Source organism: Mirounga leonina, unplaced genomic scaffold (genome assembly GCF_011800145.1).
Source record: "Mirounga leonina isolate KUSES-001 unplaced genomic scaffold, KU_Mleo_1.0 Mir_174, whole genome shotgun sequence".
Taxonomy (NCBI): Eukaryota; Metazoa; Chordata; class Mammalia; order Carnivora; family Phocidae; genus Mirounga; species Mirounga leonina.
In genome coordinates, this window is record NW_023270451.1 from 8,270,978 (window position 1) to 8,293,683 (window position 22,706).

General features: G+C 38.6%; 1 pseudogene; it reads left to right on the forward strand.

Annotated features, from left to right (window-relative positions):
- Positions 1–8,977: 8,977 nt before the first annotated feature.
- LOC118020676 lies at positions 8,978–9,690 on the forward strand (annotated as a pseudogene).
- Positions 9,691–22,706: the final 13,016 nt, after the last annotated feature.

The following is a 22,706-nucleotide window of genomic DNA, read 5'->3' on the forward strand; positions in this document are numbered from 1 at the left end:
CCTAAAATTATAGTCTTTGGGGGAGGAAATCCTTCCCCCACCCCAATTTTATCCATAGTTTTTTAGCTATCTGGTTCTTCTCTTCTTTTTTAAATTGACTTTGGCCATTTAATTTTTTCCTGGAAATTGTGCATTTCATCATTGTATTAGTTTGCAAAGGCTGCCATAACAAAGTAGCAGAAATTGGGTGGCTTAAACAACAGAATTTGTTTGTCTCACTGTTCTGGTAGGTTAGAAACCTGAATCAGCAGGGCTGGTTCTTTCTGAGGTCCATGAGGGAAGCATCTATCCCAGGTCTCTCTCCTTTACTGTAGATGGCTGTCTTCTCCCTGAGTCTCTTCATATCATCTTTCCTCTATGCTTATCTCCTCTTCCTATATCATTCTATTTGTAAGGACACTAGTCATATTGAATTAGGGGCCCATCCTACCCAGCTTTGGCCTCATTTTAACTAATTACATCTGCAAAGACCCTATATCCAAATAAGTTCACATTATGAAATATTGGGGGTTTCCTAACATATGATTTTTATGGGGACTCAATTTAACCCACAACAATTAGTAATGTCAAATATTTTCTTATTGTGTTTTAAATAGTATTTTAGTATTAAAAAGTCTTCCTTATTTGTTTTAAAGATTTTTTATTTATTTATTTGAGAGAGAGAATGAGATAGAGAGAGAGAGCATGAGAGGGGGGAGGGTCAGAGGGAGAAGCAGACTCCCTGCCGAGCAGGGAGCCCGATGTGGGACTCGCTCCCGGGACTCCAGGATCATGACCTGAGCCAAAGGCAGTCACCTAACCAACTGAGCCACCCAGGCGCCCAAAAAGTCTTCCTTATTTTTATTTGATTTCTCCTCTAATTTATTTAATACATTTGTAATCATTTTCTCATAGAGTATTTCAAAAGTATGCATAAATAGGAAGAATAGTATAAGCAACTGCCATATAACTATCACCCACTATCAACAATTATCAACTCATGACCAATCGTTTTAAGATTTTTTTTTATTTGAGTGTAGCTGAAACAAAAGGTTACTTTAGTGTCAGGTGTACAGCATAGTGGTTCCACAAGTTTGTACATTATGCTATGCTCACCACAAGTATGGCTACCATCTGTCACCGTATAACCCTGTCACAATATCATTGGCTATATTCCTTATGCTGTGCCTTTTGTTTCCATGACTTAGCCACTCATGGCCGATCTTGTTATATGTACACTTCTGCCCTCTCCAGTCATATGCATTTTTGAAGTAAATCCCAGATATTTTATTATTTTATCTGATAATGGTTTTACGTCTCTAAAAAAATGAGAACTTTAAAAACATAGCCACAATAGTAACATTATACTTAATATTATCAAAAAATAAACAGTAATTTCTAAATATCATCAACTATGTAGTCAATTAAAATTTCATCAAATGCCTGAAAAATGCTTTTTGTTTTTTTTTTTTTTTTTTTTTTCTCATTTCCTCTGCCCTCCCCTCCCTTTCTTCCTTTCTATAGTTCAGGAGTCAGCAAACTTTTTTTATGTAAAGGACCAGAAAATAAACATTTCAGGGTTTGTTAGCCACATACAGTTTTCATTGTATATATTATTTTGTTTACTGTTATAAACATTTAAAAATGTAAAAGCTTTTTTAAGCTTGTAGACTGGAAAAACAGGTCACAGGCTAGATCTGACCTATAAGCTACAGTTTGCTGACTTCTGTATAGTTGAACTATACAGAACTGGCATTAAGATCTATGTTGTATTGGTTTGAGATTAGATATGCATGAGATTTATTAGAGTAAACACCAGTGAGAGAAAATAGGAAAGAAACCAGGACTGTCTCAGAGCACCACCAGATTGCAATGCAGTCCTGACTGTTGTGGAGGGAAAGAGAAAAGTGGGGAAGATTGGGCAGAAGAGTCCCAGACTGCAGTGCAGTTCTAAGGAAGTTTGACAAGATGTATGGAGGTCCCCAAGCCAAAGTAGTTCATCAAAGGGTCCCAAGACTACCAGGAATGAGCATCCCTTAATATCCATGCCACAGTTAGTCACTGGCTGGGAACAGCTTGTGGGAGGCATAGCCTTAGCACAAATGCAGTGATAAAGGCCAGAGCCCAGACTGGGGATATCAGTCAGTTTGTTCCCTGCAGTTGGAGTTCAGTGAGGTGCGTGGCTACCACACATGCACTGCAATTGTTTGATGACTCCTAATTTTTTGTTTATCTATTACAAGTCTCTCACATAGAAAAGTATTTGTTGAAGAAATTAATTATTTGGTCTGTGGAATTTATCAGACTGCAAATTGGTGATTTTATCCCATTGGGTTACTTAACATGTCTGTTGTTGCCAACTAGGCCCTGAAATTGATAATTATACCTAGACATTAGTTCTCTATTTAAAGATTTAATCATATTCAGTTAAATTTAGGGGAAGAATACTTTATGTGTAATGTTATGATATTAGCATACATTGATGATATACAAGGTGCTCCTGAGGTCTGTGCATCTTACAGACTTAATTCAGCTCTCATTTCAGCTACTGATACAGTGGATTTATCCAGGAGAAATCAAATTTATTGGATCCTACTTCAGGCACACTGTGTGCCTTTTCACCTACTGTCAGGACCTTCCCTGAAGATATAGGGCAAATGAGTGAGAGATGCAGAGGGATTAAACTCCTGAAAAAGGGTATTGATGCCCAAATTCTCCTATCTTTTTTAAAATATTATTTTATTTAAATTCAACTAACATATAATGTATGATTAGTTTCAGAGGTATAGTTCAATGATTCATCAGTTGCATATAAAACCCAATGCTCCCTTACATCACGTGCCCTCCTTAATGCCCATCACCCAGTTACCCCATCCACCCACCCACCACCCCTCCAGCAACCCTCTGTTTCTTTCCTATAGTTAAGAGTCTCTTATGGTTTGTCTCCCTTTCTGATTTCGTCTGATTTCATTTTTCCCTCCCTTGCCCTATGATCCTCTGTTTTGTTTCTTAAATTCCACATATGAGTGAAATCATATGATAATTATCTTTCTCTGATTAACTTATTTCACTTAGCATAATAACTTCTAGTTTCATCCACAGCCTTGCAAATGATAAGATTTCATTTTTTTGATGTAATATTCCATTGTATATATATACCACTTCTTCTTTATCCATTCATCTGTCAATGGATATCTCAGCTCTTTCCATAGTTTGACTATTTTGGACATTGCTGCTATAAACATTAGGGTGAAGGTGCCCCTTTGGATCACTGTTTGTATCCTTTGGGTAAATACCTAGTAGTTCAATTGCTGGAACATAGGGTAGCTCTATTTTTAACTTTTTGAGGAGTCTCCATACTATTTTCCAGAGTGGCAGTACCAGCTTGCATTCCCACCAGCAGTTTAAGAGGGTTCCCCTTTCTCCACATCCTTGCCAACATTTGTTGTTTCCTGACTTGTTAATTTTAGTCATTCTGATTGGTGTGAGGTGGTATCTCATTGTGGGTTTGATTTGTAGTTCCCTGATGCTGAATGATGTTGAGAATCTCTTCATGTGTCTGTTGGCCATTTGGATGTTTTCTTTGGAAAAATGTCTGTTCATGTCTTCTGCCCATTTCTTGATTGGATCATTTGTTCTTTGGGTGTTGAGTTTAAGAAGTTCTTTATAGATTTTGGATACTAGCCCTTTATCTGATGTGTCATTTGCAAATATCTTCTCCCATTCTGTCGGTTGTCTTTTGGTTTTGTTGATTGTTTCTTTTGCTGTGCAAAAGCTTTTTATCTTGATGAGGTCCCAATAGTTCATTTTTGCCCTTGCTTCCCTTGCCTTTGGCGATGTTTCTGGGAAGAAGTTGCTGCGGCTGAGGTCAAAAAGGTTCCTGCCTGTGTTCTCCTCTAGGATTTTGATGGATTCCTGTCTCACATTTAAGTCTTTCATCCATTTTGAATTTATTTTTGTGTATGGTGTAAGAAAATGGTCCAATTTCTTTCTCCTACATGTGACTGTCCAGTTTTCCCAACACCATTTATTGAAGAGACTGTCACTTTTTCCATTGGATATTCTTTCCTGCTTTGTTGAAGATTAGTTGACCATAGAGTTGAGTGTCCATTTCTAGGCTCTCTATTCTGTTCCATTGGTCTATGTGTCTGCTTTTGTTCCAGTACCATACTGTCTTGATGATTATAGCTTTGTTATATAGTCTGAAGTTCAGAATTGTGATGCCACCAGCTTTGGTTTCCTTTTTCAGCTTTCTTCTGGCTATTTGGGGTCTTTTCTGGTTCCATACAAATTTTAGGATTATTTATTCCAGCTCTGTGAAAAATGTTGATGGTATTTTGACAGGGATTGCATTGAATGTGTAGATTATTCTGGGTAGCATAGACATTTTAGCAATATTTTTTTTTAAAGATTTTATTTATTTATTTGACAGAGAGAGACACAGCAAGAGTGGGAACATAAGCAGGGGGAGTGGGGGAGGGAGAAGCAGGCTTCCCGCCGAGCAGGGAGCCCGATGTGGGACTCGATCCCAGGATCCTGGGATCATGACCTGAGCCAAAGGCAGACGCTTAACGACTGAGCCACCCAGGTGCCCCATTTTAGCAATATTTATTCTTCCAATCCATGAGCATGGAATGGTTTTCCATTTCTTTGTGTCTTCCTCAATTTCTTTCATAAGTGTTCTGTAGTTTTCAGAATACAGATCCCTTACCTCTTTGGTTAAATTTGTTCCTAGGTATCTTATGGTTTTTGGTGTAACTGTAAATGGCATTGATTCCTTAATTTCTCTTTCTTCTAGCTCATTGTTAGTGTATAGAAATGCAACTGATCTCTGTGCATTGATTTTTATATCCTGCCACTCTGCTGAATCCCTGTATGAGTTCTAGCAATTTGGGATGGAGTCTTTGGGTTTTCCACATATCGTGTCTTCTGTGAGGAGTGAGTTGACTTCTTCTTTGCCAATTTGAATGCTGTTTATTTCTTTTTGTCTTCTGATTGCTGAGGCTAGGACTTCTAGTACTATGTTGTACAACAGTGGTGAGAGTGGACATCCCTGTCGTGTTCCTGACCTTAGGGAAAAAGGTCTCAGTTTTTCTCCATTGAGAATGATATTGCTGTGGGCCTTTCATAGATGGCTTTTATGATATTGAGGTATGTTCCCTCTATCCTTACACTGTGGAGAGTTTTAATCAAGAAAGGATGTTATATTTTGTCAAATGTTTTTTCTGCATCAGTTGAGAGGATCATATGGTTCTTGTCCTTTCTTTATTCATGTAGTGTATCACATTGATTGATGTGGATGTTGAACAACCCTTGCAGCACAGGAATAAATCCAACTTGGTTGTGGTGAATAATCTTTTTAATGTACTGTTGGATCCTACTGTCTAATATCTTGGTGAGAATTTTGGCTTCCATATTCATCAAGGATCTTGGTCTGTTTCCTTTTTGGTGGGGTCTTTGTCTGGTTTTGGGATCAAGGTAATGCTGGCCTCAAAGAAAGAGTTTGGAAGTTTTCCTTCATTTCTTTTTTTTTGAAATAGCTTCAGAAGAATAGGTATTAGTTCTTTAAATATTTGGTAGAAATTCCCCTGGGAAGCCCATCCAGCCCTTGACTCTTGTTTGTGGGAAGATTTTTGATGACTGCTTTAATTTTCCTGCTGGTTATGGGTTTGTTCAGGTTTTCTATTTCTTCCTGTTTCAGTTTTGGTAGTTTATAAGTTTCTAGGAATGTGTCTATTTCTTCTAGATTGTCTAATTTTGGCATATAGTTGCTTATAATATGTTTTTAAAATAGTTTGTATTTCCTTGGTGTTGGTTGTGATCTCTCCTTTTTCATTCATGATTTTATTTATTTGGCTCCTTTCTCTTTTTGATAAGTCTGGCTAGGGTTTTATTGATCTTATTTATTCTTTCCATGAACCAGCTCCTAGTTTTGTTGATCTGTTCTACTGTTTTTGGTTTCTATTTCATTGATTTCTGCTCCGATCTTTATTATTTCTCTTCTCCTGCTGGATTTAGGCTTTATTTGCTGTTCTTTCTCCAGCTCCTTTAGGTGTAAAATTTGGTTGTATATTTGAGACTTTTCTTGTTTCTTGAGAAAGGCTTATATTACTATATATTTCCCTCTTAGAACTGCCTTTGCTGTACCCCAAAAGTTCTGAACTGTTGTGTTTTCATTTTCATTTGCTTTCATGATTTTTTAAAATTCTTCTTTAATTTCCTGGTTGACCCATTCATTCTTTAGTAGGATGCTCTTTAACCTCCACTGAATTTTGTTCCTTCCAAATTTTCTGTTGTGATTGAGTTCAAGTCTTAAAGCACTGTGGTCTGAGAATATGCAGGGAATAATCCCAATCTTTTGGTGCCAGTTGAGACCTGATTTGGACCAGTATGTGATCTATTCTGGAGAATGTTCATTGTGAACTCGAGAAGAATGTGTATTCTGTTGCATTAGGATGAAATGCTCTGAATATATCTGTGAAGTCCTTCTGGTCCAGGGTGTCATTCAAAGCCCTTGTTTCCATATTGATCTTCTTAGGTGATCTGTCCATTGTTGTGAGTGGGGTGTTAAAGTCCCCTACTATTACTGTTTTATTATCAGTGTGTCTCTTTAATTTTATTATTAATTGGTTTATATAATTGACTGATCCCATGTTAGGGGCATAAGTATTTATAATTTTTAGTTCTTCTTGTTGGATAGACACATTTATTATGATATAGTGTCCCTTTTCATCTCTTACTACAGTCTTCGGTTTAAAATACAATTTGTCTGACATAAGGATTGCTACTCCAGCTTTCTGTTGATGTCCATTAGCATGATAAATGGTTCTCCAGCCCCTCACTTGCAATCTGGAGGTGACTTTGGGTCTAAAATGAATCTCTTATAGAAAGCATATCTATGGGTCTTGCTTTTTTTTTAAATCCTTTGTTCCTAGGTATCTTATGGTTTTTGGTGTAACTGTAAATGGCACTGTGTTCTTTGATTGGAGCATTTAGTCCATTTACATTCAGAGTAGTGATTAAAAGATATGAATTTAGTGCCTTTGTATTACCTGTGAAGTCACTGTTTCTGTATATTAACTCTGTTCCTTTCTGGTCTTTGTTACTTTTGGACTCTCTCTTCACTTAAAGGATCCCCTTCAATATTTCTTGCAGGGCTGATTTAGTGATCACAATTTCTTTTAGTTTCTGTTTTTCATGGAAGCTCCTTATCTCCCCTTCTATTCTGAGTGACAGACTTGCTGGGTAAAGTATTCTTGGCTGCATATTCTTCTCATGTAGTACCCTGAATATATCATGCCAGTCATTTCTGGCCTGCTGGGTCTCTGTGGACAGGTGTGCTGCCAGCCTTATGTTTCTACCCCTGTAGGTTAAGAACATCTTTCCCCAAGCTGCTTTCAGGATTTTCTCTTTATCTCTGAAATTTGCAAACTTCCCTATTATTTGTCTAGGTGTTGACCTATTTTTATTGATTTTGAGGGGGATTCTCTGTGCCTCCTGGACTTGAATACCTGTTTCTTTCCCCAGATTAGGGAATTCTCAGCTATAATTTGTTCAAGTAATCCTTCTGCCCCCCTCTCTCTTTCCTCTTACTCTGGGTCCCCAATTATTCTAATATTGTTTCACTTTACGATATCACTGATCTCTTGAATCCTCCCCTTGGTGATCCAGTAGTTGTTTATCTTTTTCTCAGCTTCCTTATTTTCCATCATATTGTCTTCTATATCACTGACTCTCTATTCTGCCTCATTTATCCTAGCAGTTAGAGCCTCCATTTTTTATTGCATCTCAGAAATAACATTTTTTATTCCAACCTGATTTAGATTTTAGTTCTTTTATTTCTCCAGTAAGAGATTCTTTAGTGTCTTCTGTGGTTTTTTTAAGCCCAGCGGTATCTTTATAATTGCTGTTTTGAATTCTAGTTCTGGCATCTTACTTATATCCATATTCATTAAATCCCTGGCTGTGAATTCTGTTTCTTATTCTCTTTTTTGGGGTGAGTTCTTCCATCTTGTCATTATGTCCAGAAAAGGATAGATGAAAGGGAGGGAAAATACAAATATAGCAACAATGACACCAGAAAAATATACACTACACAAATCAGAAGAGAACAGAAACCAAAAAGAAATGAAAAGAAAAAAAAAACTGAGAAAAAAATCAAGCAAGAAATAGAACATAACAGAACAATAAACTGGACCCTGAGTGTAGTTTGGTCTAGATCCCAAAATAGGCAAGAAAGAAAACCTTATATATACAAAAATGTATAAGTGTAAAGTGAAGTTTAAAATGAAATTTAAAAGGGGCACCTGGGTGGCTCAGTCGTTAAGCGTCTGCCTTTGGCTCAGGTCATGATCCCAGGATCCTGGGATCGAGTCCCACATCGGGCTCCCTGCTCCACAGGAAACCTGCTTCTCTCTCTCTCCCACTCCCCCTGCTTGTGTTCCCTCTCTTGCTGTCTCTCTCTCTGCCAAATAAATAAATAAAATCTTAAAAAAAAAAAAAATTTAAAAGTGTAAAAGTGTAAAAATGAAATTTAAAAAAGACAAGAATATTTGATAAGAAAATAATTGAAAAGGAAAATAAAATATAAAACTGAAGGACTAAAGAATAATAACTATACCAGAAAAATATACACTACACAAAACAGAAGAGAACAGAAAAGAATCAGATAAGAAAAGGAAAAAAAAAATGGGAATAAAATTCAGACAAGAAGTTGAACAGAACAGAACAGAACAATAATCTAGGTCCTGGGTGTATTTTGGTCTGTTTGTTAGAAGAAACTAGGTCTCAAAATAGGCAAGAAAGAAAACATATATATACAAAAATGTAGTTGAACACAATGAAAGGAAGCCAAAAATGAAATATATATATATATATAAACTGTGAGTGTAAAAATGAAAATTTAAAAGACTTAGAAAATAATTGATAAGACAAGAAAATAATTGGACTCCACAGGCAGCCCCTGCCAGGATTGTGCCGCCCTCACTGCCAATCCACCCCACAGCCACCACTGCCCTTTGGAATGGCCAGTAGGGGACCTGCCTACAGCCTGAGCTGGGGGGGTACAGCCGAAGATTGAGAAACAGTAGGATGCAGACCTGGAGCAGATCCTGATCCAGTGAATCACCACCCAGTGCCACAAGCATGCAGGCCGGCCCCAGCCTGGGCTGCAGAAATTCCAGAATTGGCTTAAGGATGGCATGGTGCTGTGTGAACTCATCAACGGGCTATACCCCAAGAACTAGCTCCAGTGAAGAAGATCCAGGCCTCCATTATGGCCTTCAAGCAGCTGGAGCAGATCTCTCAGTTCCTGCACTGGTGGAGCACTATGGCATCCACACCACTGACATCTTCCAAACTGGGCCTCTGGGAAGGAAAGAACATCCCATGTTTGCAGCGGATGCTGATGAACCGGGGTGGACTGGCGGTAGCCCGGGAGGATGGGTTTTTCTCTGGGGATCCCAACTGGTTTCTGAAGAAGTCCAAGGAGAACCCTTGGAACGTCTCGGACAACCATCTGCAAGAGGGCAAGAACGTCATTGGTTTGCAGATGGGCACCAACTGCAGGGCATCCCAGGCCAGCATGACCGGCTATGGAATGCCCTTCCAGATCATCTGATCCTACCCCAGCCCTGTTCCTGCCCTCCCATGAATGGTTAATATATATATGTTTTAGCAGTGACATTCCCTGAGAGCCCCTGGGGCTTTCAGACTCCCCTCGGTCTGGGTGGGGGTCTGGCCTGCCTCCTCTGGGGATGCCCAATGGCAGACTCTCCCCCTGTGCTTACTAATACATTCCCTTCTTTAAACCCCTCCCCCCAAAAAAGACAAGAAAATAATTGAAAGGGATAACAAAATATAAAATTGAAGGACTAAAGAATAATAACTATACCAGAAAAATATACACTACACAGTCAGAAGAGAACAGAAACCAAACAGAAAAGGGAAAAAATGGAAATAAAATCAGACAAGAAGTTGATCAGAACAGAACAATAAACTAGATCCTGGGTGTATTTTGGCCTGTTTGTTAGAAGAAACTAGATCCCAAAATAGGTCAGAAAGAAAAACATATATATATATATATGTTTGTGTTATTTGTGTATATATATACACAAAAATAAAGTTGAATACAATACAAGGAAGCCAAAAATAAAAATACGTATATAAACCATAAGTGAAAAAATGAAAATTAAAAAAGACTTAAAAAATAATTGATAAAATAAGAAAATAGCTGAAAAGGATAATAAAATATAAAACTGAAGGATTAAAGAAAAGTAAGAAAAAAACCCACGAATGCTATATGCTTTTTTCCTCAAAAGCTGGAGTTTTACAGTTTTGTATGATCGGTAAACTTGGTATTTGCCAGAAGTTCCCTCTGGTCTTCTAGGAGAGGGGCCTGTTTCGCAGATTCTCAGGTGTCTCTGCGGAGGAATTGCACGGTCCTTGCCAGGGGACTGGGCTCAGCGTGCGGCTGGGTCTGAAAATGGCGTAGCCTTAATCTCTCTTCCAGGAGCTAAAAGTTTGCATCCCCCACTCTTTAGTGAACCCTCACAGAAAAGCGGTCAATCACTCTTGTCTCTCTAGTTTCGGACCAAACTCTGTGTTCACCCACTCTGTGACTGAGCATTTTTATCTCAGGCACGAGACCCCCTTATGAGTCTCTAAAGTTTACGGACTCTTGTGGGGTATACCGGGCTGCTACTCCAGGGGTAGGGAAGGGGGTCTCACTGCAGTTCTGCTTTTTGCTGGGCCCCTGCTCAGAGAGTTTCCCCTGACCATGCAGGAGTTCCCAGTTTATGGCAACACCCAGCAGGAAGAAGCACCTGGTCTCACTGTTTGCAACCAGCTTCCTGCTCCAATGTCTGGGAACTCTGCCACACTCAGGCGCCGTTCTTTTTGTGACCCCAGGGATCCTGAGACCATGCTGACCCACCTGGGATTCCGCCTCCTGAATGCCTCCTGAGTGCCTTTCAGGTAAACTTATAAAAGTTCCGATTTTGTACTCTGCTGTTTATAACACTTTCTAGTAGCCGGTCTATGGAGGCTCTCCTCTGAGGTTTATCTTCCGATGTATCACCTCAGATTCACATCTCTGCAACTCCTACCTTGGAAAAAAGTGGTCACTTTTCTATTTGTAAAATTCTTTTCTCAGATCACCAGTTGATTCTGCAGGTTTTCAGAATGATTTGATAGTTATCTAGCTGATTTCCAGGGACCAGACAAAACAGGATCCCCTATTCCTCCACCCGTCTTGGAGGGTCTCAAATTCTCCTATATTTCACCAGTGGGAGCTTGTTCAAGTTCGTTAGTAGGTCATTTTTGAAAACGATTTTTAAAATCAAACTTAGTGAGATATTATTTGTATGCAAGATCATGCTCACATTTTACTTACTCAGTTTGATGAACTTGGGCAATTGAAAAAAATCCATGTAACAACTACCCCAGGCAAGATATAGTGCATTCCTTTTTTAATCTACACTCATATACATTTTTTCTTTTACTTATTTATTTATTCTTAAACTTACAATGTTATATTAGTTTCAGATGTACAGTGTAGTGATTCAACAATTCTATACATTACTTAGTGCTCATCACAATAAATGTACTCAGTCCCCTTTATCTAATTCACCCATCCCCCAACCTACTTCTGGAAACCACCAGTTTTTCCCTATATTTAAGAGTCTGGCTTTTTTTTTTTTTTTTCTTTGTTCATTTGTTTTGTTTCTTAAGTTCCATATATGAGTGAAATCATATGGTATATATCTTTCTCTGACTGACTTATTTCACTTAGCACTATACTCTCTAGATCCAACCATATTGTTGCAAATGGCAAGATTTCATTTCTTTTTACAGCTGAGTAATATTCCATGTGTGTGTTTGTGTATGTGTATGTATATATATATACACTTCTGCATTATTCATTCATCTTTAGATGGACATGTGGGTTGGTTCCATATTTTGGCTATTGTAAATAATGCTGCAATAAGGATAGGGGTGTATATATCTGGTCAAATTAGTGTTTTTGTATTCTTTGCGTAAATACCCAGTAGTAGAACTTCTGGATTATATGGTAATTCTATTTTTAAATTTTTGAGGAACCTCCTTACTGTGTTCCACAGAGACTCTACCAGTTTGCATCCCCACCAGCAGTGCACAAGGGTTCCTTTTTCTCCATATCTTTGCAACACATGTTGTTCCTTGTGTTTTTGATGTTAGCCATTCTGCCAGGTATGAGGTGGTATCTCATTGTGGTTTGGGCTTGCATTTCTCTGATGATGAATGATGTTGAACATCTTTTCATGTGTCTGTTGATCATATGTATGTCTTCTTTGTAGAAATATCTGTTCATGTCTTCTGCCCATTTTAATTGGATTATTTTATTATTATTTATGTATTTTGAATACTAACCCCTTATAGGATATATCATTTGCAAATATCTTCTCCCATTCAGTCGGTTGTCTTTTTGTTCTGTTGATATTTTCCTTTGCTGTGCAGAAGCTTTTAATTTTGATGTAGTCCCAATAGTTTATTTTTGCTTTTATTTCCTTTGCCTCAGGAAACATATCTAGAAAATGTTGCTATGGCCCATGTCAGAGAAATTACTGTCTATGCTCTCTTTTGGGGTTTTTATGGTTTCAGATCTCACATTTAGGTCCTTAATCCATTTTGAGTTGTTTCTGTGTATAGTGTATGAAAGTGGTCCAGTTTCATTCTTTTGCATGTAGCTGTCCAGTTTTCCCAACACCATTTGTTGAAGACACCATCTTTTTCCCATTGCATATCCCTGCCTCTTTTGTAATAGGTTAATTGACTATTTAATTATGGGTCTATTTCTGAGCTCTCTCTTGTGTTCTATTGATTTATGTGTCTACTTTTGTGCCAGTTCCACAGTTTTTGATTACTATAGCTTTGTGGTTTATCCTAAAATCTGGGATGGTGATACCTTCAGTTTTGTTCTTTTTCAAGATTGCTTTTGCTGTTTGGGGTCTTTGTGGTTCCATACAAATTTTGGGATTATTTGTTCTAGTTCTATAAAAAATGCTGTTGGTATTTTGATAGGACTTGCATTAAATCAAGATATAGCACATTTCTATCATCCTAGAAAACTTCCTTCTGCTCCTTTGGAATTAGCTCCTCCCTCAACCTCAAACAAATATTAACCTCATTTTTAACACTACAGATTCATTTTTTTAGTACTAGAAATCCATATAAATGGAATTTTACAATATGTACTTCTTTGTGTCTATCTTCTTTAACTCAGGGTAAAGTTTTGAGACTCATCCATATTGTATGTAGGTAAATCTTTTTTTTTTTTTTTTTAATTGCCAAGCAGGATTGCCTTGGATGAATATATTAAGATCACCTGCATAGTCAATTGGTGTTCCATAATCAGGCACTCCCTACCAGAAGGTGTTTTTCAAAAAGTCCATAATTCTCTACTTCATATAGTACTGTCTTGCTCTAGGAACCCCATAATCTGAGGTATGAGCCTCCCATTGGGTCTAGTCATAAACTTCACACCATGTCGTTTTCACCAATGATGCTTTGAATTCTACCGGGTCTGCAAGGAGGCATCACAGCATGAAGATTTTCTTAAATAAAATTTATTTTGGGATAATTCATATACAGTTGTAAGAAATGATACAGAGAGATTCTGTGTACATTTTACACAGTTTTCCTCAATGGTAACTTCTTTTTTTAAAGATTTTATTTATTTATGAGAGACAGAGAGAGAGAGAGAACAGGGGGAGGAGCAGAGGGAGAGGGACAAGAAAACTCTGCACAGAGTGCTGAGCCCTATGTGGGGCTCAATCTCAAGACCCTGAGATCATGACCTGAGATGAAACCAAGAGTCGGACACTCAACTACCTGAGCCATCCAGGCGCCCCTCAATGGTAACTTCTTGCAAAATTATAGTAAATATAACAACCAGGGTATTAACATTCATTTTGCCAAGATACAAAAATTTTATCATCACTAAGATCTCTCATGTTGCTATCCTACAGTCACATCCACTTCCCTCCTACCCCCATCTAGTCCTTAAGTCCTGGCAACCACTAATCTCTTCTCCATTTCTAAAATTTTGTCCTTTCAATAGTGACATGTAAGTGGAAATATATAGTATGAAACCATTTGTTATTGGCTTTTTTCACTCTCTTTAATTCCCTGGAAATTCATTCAGATTTTTATGTGTATCACTGGTTTGTTCTTTTTTTTTAAATTGCTGAATAGTATTCCATGGTATGAATATACCACAGTTTGTTTAAGTGTGTTGAAGGATATCTGGATTGTTTCCAAATTTTGCATATTATGAATAAAGCTGCTATGAGCATTCATATAGATTTTTTTTGTGAGCATAAACTTTCAATTTCTTTGTGGCAAATGCTCAAGCGCAATTGATGAGTCATATGGCAGTTGTATGTTTAGTTTTTTGAGAAACTGCCAAAATATTCCCAGAGTGGTTGTATCATTTTATATTCCAGTTTCTCCACATCCTTGTCGGTATATGATGTTGTCACTATTTTTTATTTTAGCTACTCTGATAGGTGTACAGCGATATTTCATTTTGTTTTAAATTTTCATCTCCATAATGACTAAGGATGTTGAGTATCTTTTGTGTGCTTATTTGTCATCTGTTTCCTTTCTGTGAAATATCTGATCATTCATTTTTTGGCATGAAGATTATTGTTCTAATAGTTTTTGAATTGTTTAAGTATTCCCCTTCCCCCAGTGTATAGTTACCAAATTAAATGGCTATAGTGTCCTTTAGGAAAAGATTGGGATATTTATGACCATTTATACTTGTCATGGTGTTCCAGGGTTCTCCCTGCTTAGGATTTCCAAAAACTAACAAGAGGCCAATTACTATTGGGGAATCTATTCTCAGAATTCTGGTTATCCTTAAAATCTTTTAATTTTCCTGATTGTGTAGTATCCTTATTTCCTGTTCATCTAATTTGCCCCTAGGGAAGCTGTGTATTAACCACTTCCATAAATCTCTGCTTATCATGCTTCCCTAGTTGTTTCTCTAAACTCACCACTCATATTTATTGCACCCATCCAGCTTCTGTCCCTTCTTGCTGCTTGGACTCTATTGTTTTGAGATCCTATCATAAACATTGCTATTATTTGACCCTGTTCTCTAATGTCATCTTCTATTTATTAGCCTTAGCCTACAGAGGAGAACTGTGCTAAACTTTAAAATATTGCTGGTTACCTTCTCATTAACATATTTCTTGTGATTTGGGTAAATATTATGGGTTTTCTGGCCCTATATGTTATATTCACTCTAGCAAACCCACTTATATTAGCTTTTAAATAACCTTTTCCTATATCTGATAATAGCAATTCAGACATTTCCAACTCACTTAGTATAAGTCATTACATTTTCCATGCTTCTAGGAGTTATCCTAATAAGATGTTTATATCTCTTTAGGCCCTTGATAGAGAGTTATATTCTATATTTTGGGAGAGCATACATTGATAGTTTCCTCCTATCCAACTTTATGTTCTGGTGCTCTTGATAAGACTCCCCTAGGATCTAGTCCCACTGGCTCATCCTGGCACATGATGGCTAGGTCCAGTGGCTCTTTTGAAGTACAGTTCCTTTTCCTCCCCAGGCCCAGAATGTTCTCAGTCAGGACAGATTTCAAGGGATGTTTTTGTGGGGAAGAGGCCTCTGCATTTTATTTTTAAGGAAGGGAGACTTGTTATCTTTTTTTAGAGAGATGTGGGCCATTTCTATAGGCTCAGGAAGTCTAGAAGACTTTGAGAATTTTCAGGGCACTAACTAGATATACCCATTCCATAGGTCAGGGTCCCATTTTTCTCTTCACTATGGTTCTGACCTAGGTGTAGCACTTCTGCCTTATTTGGGAGTTTAACATTTTTAGTTTGGTGAATCTGAGGATTGCGTTCTGAGCTGGGTCCTCAGTTTTCTCTGCCCTCTGGCTTCAAGAGACAATAGCCCCCAGACACTTGGTGTTTCACCCTTAGCTTTTACTTGCTGATTAATCACCTTAGCTATATGTCATCTTTTTCAGAATGATCAAGTTTAGGAAAAACTAATTGTACTGTACTTATAGCTGTGATTTCCCCCATATTTCTTAAATAGTTTATATGCTACACCAGCTAATGCTCTCCCGTCCTTCATCATGGTACCCCAGTACCACACTAGTAACAATTTTAACATTTGCATTGCCATGATGTGCCAGTGGCTATCTATAGTCCATTCATAATTTGCCATGTGGTGGGAGTGATCCAGCTTCAAATTCCCATCCAAATTTGGCTCTCTTGAACAACTCCTGGCACTAAGCTCACAGGGTAGATTCCCAGGGAAGCAGAATCTGTGATGGAGATTAGTGTGCAGGTGGCTTATTATAAGTTTAGAGAGGAAAGGAAAGAAGTGGGGCTTTGCAAAGGAAGAAGATTAACTGGATCTAGTTTCAATTGAAACCTTAGCTGAACTTCAGGTTGTGTAAAGATGGATTAACCCTTCAGAAATGCTCTGAATTGGAGCAAAGAAGACAGACCTTTCTATGTTCAACTTCACCTGGAAAAGAAATATCACCTTAGGCAAGGTGGCTGTCTTTAGTCATCTGATGGGACTGATACCTGAGAGCTCTCTGCCAGACCCTCTCTTAGCAGTTCATTTAAGAAGGTATACAGAATATCGTCCCATACTAGTATATATTATAGATATTTCCACTTTAAAGTTTCTTAGTACCCCAATATATACATACACTAGAGTTTATTCAATGCATTACTTTTTTGTAAGAGATTTTATTTATTTATTTGAGAGAGGGGGCGCACAAGCCAGGGGTGGTGAGGGGCAGAGGAGGAAGGAGAAGCAGAGTCCCGCTGAGCAGGGAGCCCCCTGAGTGGGGAGCTCAATCCCAGGACCCTGAGATCATGACCTGAGCCTAGGCAGATTCTTAACTGACTGAGCCACCCAGTGCCCCAATCCATTCCCTTTTGATATATATATATATATATTTCAGTCTTCAGGTATTAAATAGTACTACTATAAGTAGCCTTATGTTTACATCTTTTTGTATTTTTGTCAGTGTAACTTTGAGATAGACTCATAGAAGTGAGATTGCTACTTCAAAAGGTAAGTATATATGCAATATTGCCAGATATATCCAATATCCCCTTCATTGGCATTTTACCACTTTACAGCACCAACAGCAAGTAATGACAGTGCTTATTTATTCACAATCTCATCAATAGACTGTATTGTTAAACTTTTGATTTCCCAATCTGATATGTGAGAAATGACATCTCAATGTAGTTTTAATTTGCATTTCTTTTATTATGAATGATACTGAGTATCTTTTCATATGGATAAGAGTCATTTGCATTTTTAACTGTCTCTTCATATTTCTATCTCATTTTTCTGTGGGGTTGATGTTTTTTTGTGTGTCTATTTTTGTCATTTAGAAGTATTGTATACACTGAGATAGCAACCCTTTTTAACATAAATTACAAATTCATTTTTGCACTTTTCCATCAGTCCTTTTATTTTGCCCATATATTTTGTGATATAAAGTTTTATTTTATTTTTTATGTAATCAAATGTATCCATCTTTTTCCATACTGCTTCTGAATTGTAGTTGGGAAACATTTACTCACTTCCAGCTTATAGAGTAATTTACACTTGATTTTTGAGGAGTCCTGCTCCAGGCCGAAAACTTATGTGTGATCATTTAGGCCCAAATTAAGGCAAGTATAGTCTTTACCTGGAAAGCTGCCCTCCTCACACCAGACTTGGTGCACAGACTGGAGGGAGATACAGTTAATGACTCAGCACCCCCATACTTCCAATGCTCTTGGATTGCCGATATATAAATATCCGCATTTATAGCCCCAATGACTCCATTTAGAGAGGAGATTGGGGGAGAAGGGCCTGTCCAAGCCTTTCTCAAGTACCTCTTTCACAGATACCACCTTATCCAGGCACCTTGAAGATATTTTCCTCCACTTTCACTCAATTTTTAGTATTGTTCCACTTCCAACCCTTCTTCAAGTCTCTCCTTGGCCCCAGGTCCATGCAAAAGCTGTAGATATCCTCCCATCTGCTTACATCTGTCTCTCACCCTGCAGTTACTAGGGGAAAAATAAACCACTGGGAAGCCAGTACATTTTTCCTGTTTTACCTCTTGCTTACAGTGTGTCAGTGAGTAAAGTCTTGACTGTTTCTTTCATTTTGACTTGTCCTAATTTACCACCTCAACACATGGCAGCTCAGCTCTCTCCAGCTCAGCTATTGACAATTATAAATACTTACATTAATTCAATTTTTACACTCATATCTCTGATACATTTGTAATTTTTAGTGTGAGGAATGTATCCAGTTATTATTGTTTCCTTTTTTAAAATTTAATTTAATTTTATTACTTTATGTTAATCACCATACAGTACATCATTAGTTTTTGATGTAGTGTTCCATGATTCATTGTTTGTGTATAACACCCAGTGCTCCATGCAGAACGTGCCCTCCTTAATACCCATCACCGGGCTAACCCATCCTCTCACCCCCTCCCCTCTAAAACCCTCAGTTTGTTTCTCAGAGTCCCTGGTCTCTCATGGTTCATCTCCCCCTCCAATTACCCCCCTTTCATTTTTCCCCTCCTTCCCCTAATGTCCTCCATGCTATTCCTTATGTTCCACAAATAAGTGAAACCATATGATAATTGACTTTCTCTGCTTGACTTATTTCACTTAGCATAATCTGCTCCAGTCCCATCCACGTTAATGTAAAAGTTGGGTATTCATACTTTCTGATGGCTGAGTAATATTCCATTGTATATATGGACCACATCTGCTTTATCCATTCCTCTGTTGAAGGGCATCTTGGCTCTTTCCACAGTTTGGCTATTGTGGACATTGCTGCTATGAACATTGGGGTGCACGTGACCCTTCTTTTCACTACATCTGTATCTTTGGGGTAAATGGCCAGTGGTGCAATTGCCAGGTCATAGGGTAGCTCTATTTTTAACTTTTTGAGGAACCTCCACACTGTTTTCCAAAGTGGCTGTACCAACTTGCATTCCCACCAACAGTGTAAGAATGTTCCCTTTTCTCCACAACCTCTCCAACATTTGTTGTTTCTTGCCTTGTCAATTTTTGCCATTCTAATTGGTGTAAGTTGGTATCTCAATGTGGTTTTGATTTGAATTTCCCTGATGGCTAACGATGATGAACATTTTTTCATGTGTCTGTTAGCCATTTGTATGTCTTCTTTTGAGAAGTGTCTGTTCATGTCTTCTGCCCATTTTTTCACTCGATTATTTGCTTTTTGGGTGTTGAGTTTGAGAAGTTCCTTATAGATCTTGGATATTAGCCCTTTGTCTGTAGTGTCATTTGCAAATATCTTTTTCCATTCTGTGGGTTGCCTCTTTGTTTTGTTGGCTGTTTCCTTTGCTGTGCAGAAGCTTTTTATCTTGATGAAGTCCCCAAAGTTCATTTTTGCTTTTGTTTCAGTTGTCTTTGGAGATGAATCTTGAAAGAAGCTGCTGTGGGCGATGTCAAAGAGGTTACTGCCTAGGTTCTTCTCTAGGATTTTGATGGATTCCTGTCTCACATTGAGGCCTTTCATCCATGTTGAGTTTATCTTTGTGTATGGGGTTAGAGAATTGTTGCGTTTCATTCTTCTGAATATAGCTGTCCAATTTTCCCAGCACCATTTATTGAAGAGACTGTCTTCTTTCCATTGAATATTTTTTCCTGCTTTGTTGAAGATTATTTGATCATAGAATTGAGGGTCCATATCTGGGATCTCTATTCTGTTCCATTGGTCTATATGTCTGTTTTTGTGCCAGTACCATGCTGTCTTGGTGATCACTCCTTTGTAATATAGCTGGAAATCAGGCAACGTGTTTATACTTCCTTGGTGTTAGTTGTAATCTCTCCCTTTTCATTCATAATTTTATTAATTTGGGTCCTTTCTCTTTTCTTTTGGATAAGTCTGGCCAGTGGTGTATCGATCTTATTAATTCTTTCGAAGAACCAGCTTCTAGTTTCGTTGATCTGATCTATAGTGTTTCTGGTTTCTAATTCATTGATCTCTGCTCTAATCTTAATTATTTCTCTTCTAATGCATGGCTTCAGCATCGTTTGTTGCTTTTTCTCTAGTTTTTTAAGGTGTAAAGTTAGGTGGTGAATTTGGGATTTTTCTATTTTTTTGAGTGAGGCTTGGATGGCTATGTATTTCCCCCTAAGGACCGCCTTTGCAGTGTCCCATAGGTTTTGGACCGATGTGTTTTTGTTTTCATTGGTTTCCATGAATTGTTTAAGTTCTTCTTTGATTTCCTGGTTGACCCAAACATTCTTGAGCAGAGTGGCCTTTAGCTTCCAGGTGTTTGAATTTCTGCCAAATTTTTTCTTGTGATTGAGTTCCGGTTTTAAAGCATTATGGTCTGAGAATATGCAGGGAATAATCTCAATCTTTTGGTATTAGTTGAGACCTGATATGTGACCCAGTATGTGGTCTATTCTGGAGAAAGTTCCATGTCTGTTCGAGAAGAATGAATATTCTATTGCTTTAGTGTGGAATGTTCTGTATATATCTATGAGGTCCATCTGGTCCAGTGTGTCATTCAAAGCTCTTGTTTCTTTGTTGATTATCTGCCTAGATGATCAGTCTGTTGCTGAGAGTGGAGTATTGAGGTGTCCTACAATTAACGTATTGTTATCAATATGACTATTTTGGTTAACAGTTGGCTTATGTAGATGGCTGCTCCCATGTTGGGGGTGTAGATATTTACAATTGTTAGATCTTCTTGTTGCATAGACCCTTTAAGAATGATATAGTGTCTTTCTGTGTCTCTAATTACAGTCTTTATCTTAAAATCTAATTTGTCTGATATAAGAATTGCTACCCCAGCTTTCTTTTGAGGTCCATTGGTATGGAAGATGGATCCATCCCTTCACTTTCAGTCTGGATGTATCTTTAGGTTCAAAATGAGTCTATTATAGACAACATATGGATGGGTCCTGTCTTTTTATCCAGTCTTCAACCCTGTGCCAATTTATGGGAGCATTTAGGCCGTTCACGTTGAGAAAGATATGAATGTATTATCATCATGTTGCCCGTGAAGTCCTTGTTTCTATAGATTGTCTCTGTAAATTTCTGTTCTATATCACTCTTGGGGTCTTTCTCCTTTTATAGAACCCCTCTTAAAATTTCTCGCAGGGCTGGCTTAGTGGTCACATATTCTTTCAGTTTCTGCCAGTCTTGGAAGCTCTGCATCTCTCCATCCATTCTAAATGACAGCCTTGCCAGATAAAGTATTCTTGGCTGCATGTTATTCTCGTTTAGTACCCTGAATATGTCTTGCCAGCCCTTTCTGGCTTGCCAGGTCTCTGTGGATAGGTCTGACGTTATTCTGATGTTCCTCCCTCTGTACGTAAGGAATCTCTTGCCCCTAACTACCCTTAAGATAGTTTCCTTGGTTCTAAGATTTGTGAGTTTTACTATTACATGCCGGGGTGTTGGCCTATTTTCCTTGATCTTGGGAGGGGTCCTCTCTGCCTCTAGGACAGGATTGTTTGTTTCATTCCCCAGATTAGGGAAGTTCTCAGCTACGATTTGCTCAAATATATCTTCTAGTCCTCTCTCTCTCTCTCCACCCCTTCAGGGATCCCAATAATTCTGCCATTGGAATGTTTCATGGTGTCACTTATTTCTCTGATTCTGTTTTCATGGATTTTGAGTTGTTTCTCCCTGGCCTCCTCTTTTTCCTTCTTTTCTATCAATTGGTCTTCTAGATCACTAATTCATTCTTTTGCCTCACTCACCCTAGCTGTTAGATTATTTAGATTAGATTGGATCTCATTGATAGCATTTTTAAGTTCTGCCAGTTCAGCTTTCATTTCTGTCCTTAGAGACTCTATGTTGCCATTAATTGATTTCTCCATTCTAGCTATCGTCTTCATAACTGTTACCCTGAAGTCCATTTCTGACATCTTGGTTATATCTGTATCCATTTGTAAATCTGTGACAGAAGTCACAGTCTCTGAGTCTTTCCTATTTTGGGGGTTCCTCCTCCTAGTCTTTCTGTTGTGGGACAGTTCAGGGAATGTACAGAGTCCAAATTATTGACCACAACCCAAGCAAATGAACCTGTTTCTAGGGACCTTAGGGTTGTTGGCCTCTTGTTCTCCTAGCCTGTCTTCTGGGGGAGGGTCATGCTGTGCTGTTACTCAGGCAACCCTCTTTGGGCAGAGTTCCTTGCCCACTGTGGCGGGGGATAGGCTCAGTGAAAACCGGTTTTGGGGGGCTTTTGTTCTCTGGCGGCTTTCCCTGGTGGCTTTCTGTGTGTCTTCCAAGAGTCAGAGCAGAAGAGATTGTTTCCAACCCTCTGCCTCAGAGCAGAGATCTCAGTCTGCTCTTCAGTGAGCTCTCCAGGCCACACTATCTCCGTTTCTGACTGTGCTGCTATAAACTGCAGCATCCTGGGTTGTGCAACCCTCAGCAGGACTCCCAGTCCTCACCTCCAGGTTGGGGCATGGGGGCACATCTCTGCCCTTTGTGCTTCTAAAACCCCCAGCCACCCCCAGTTTGCATGCATTGCCCCACTGCTCCAGGTTTCAGTCTGGGGAGCTGCCCTAAAGTGTTTCCCCCACCACTACCAGTCTATGAGTCTATGCCCCATCCCCAACATGGGAGGCTTTCCCTCACCGGTGGTGCAGGATCCCCACGGCTCCCTCCCCCTTCCATTTAT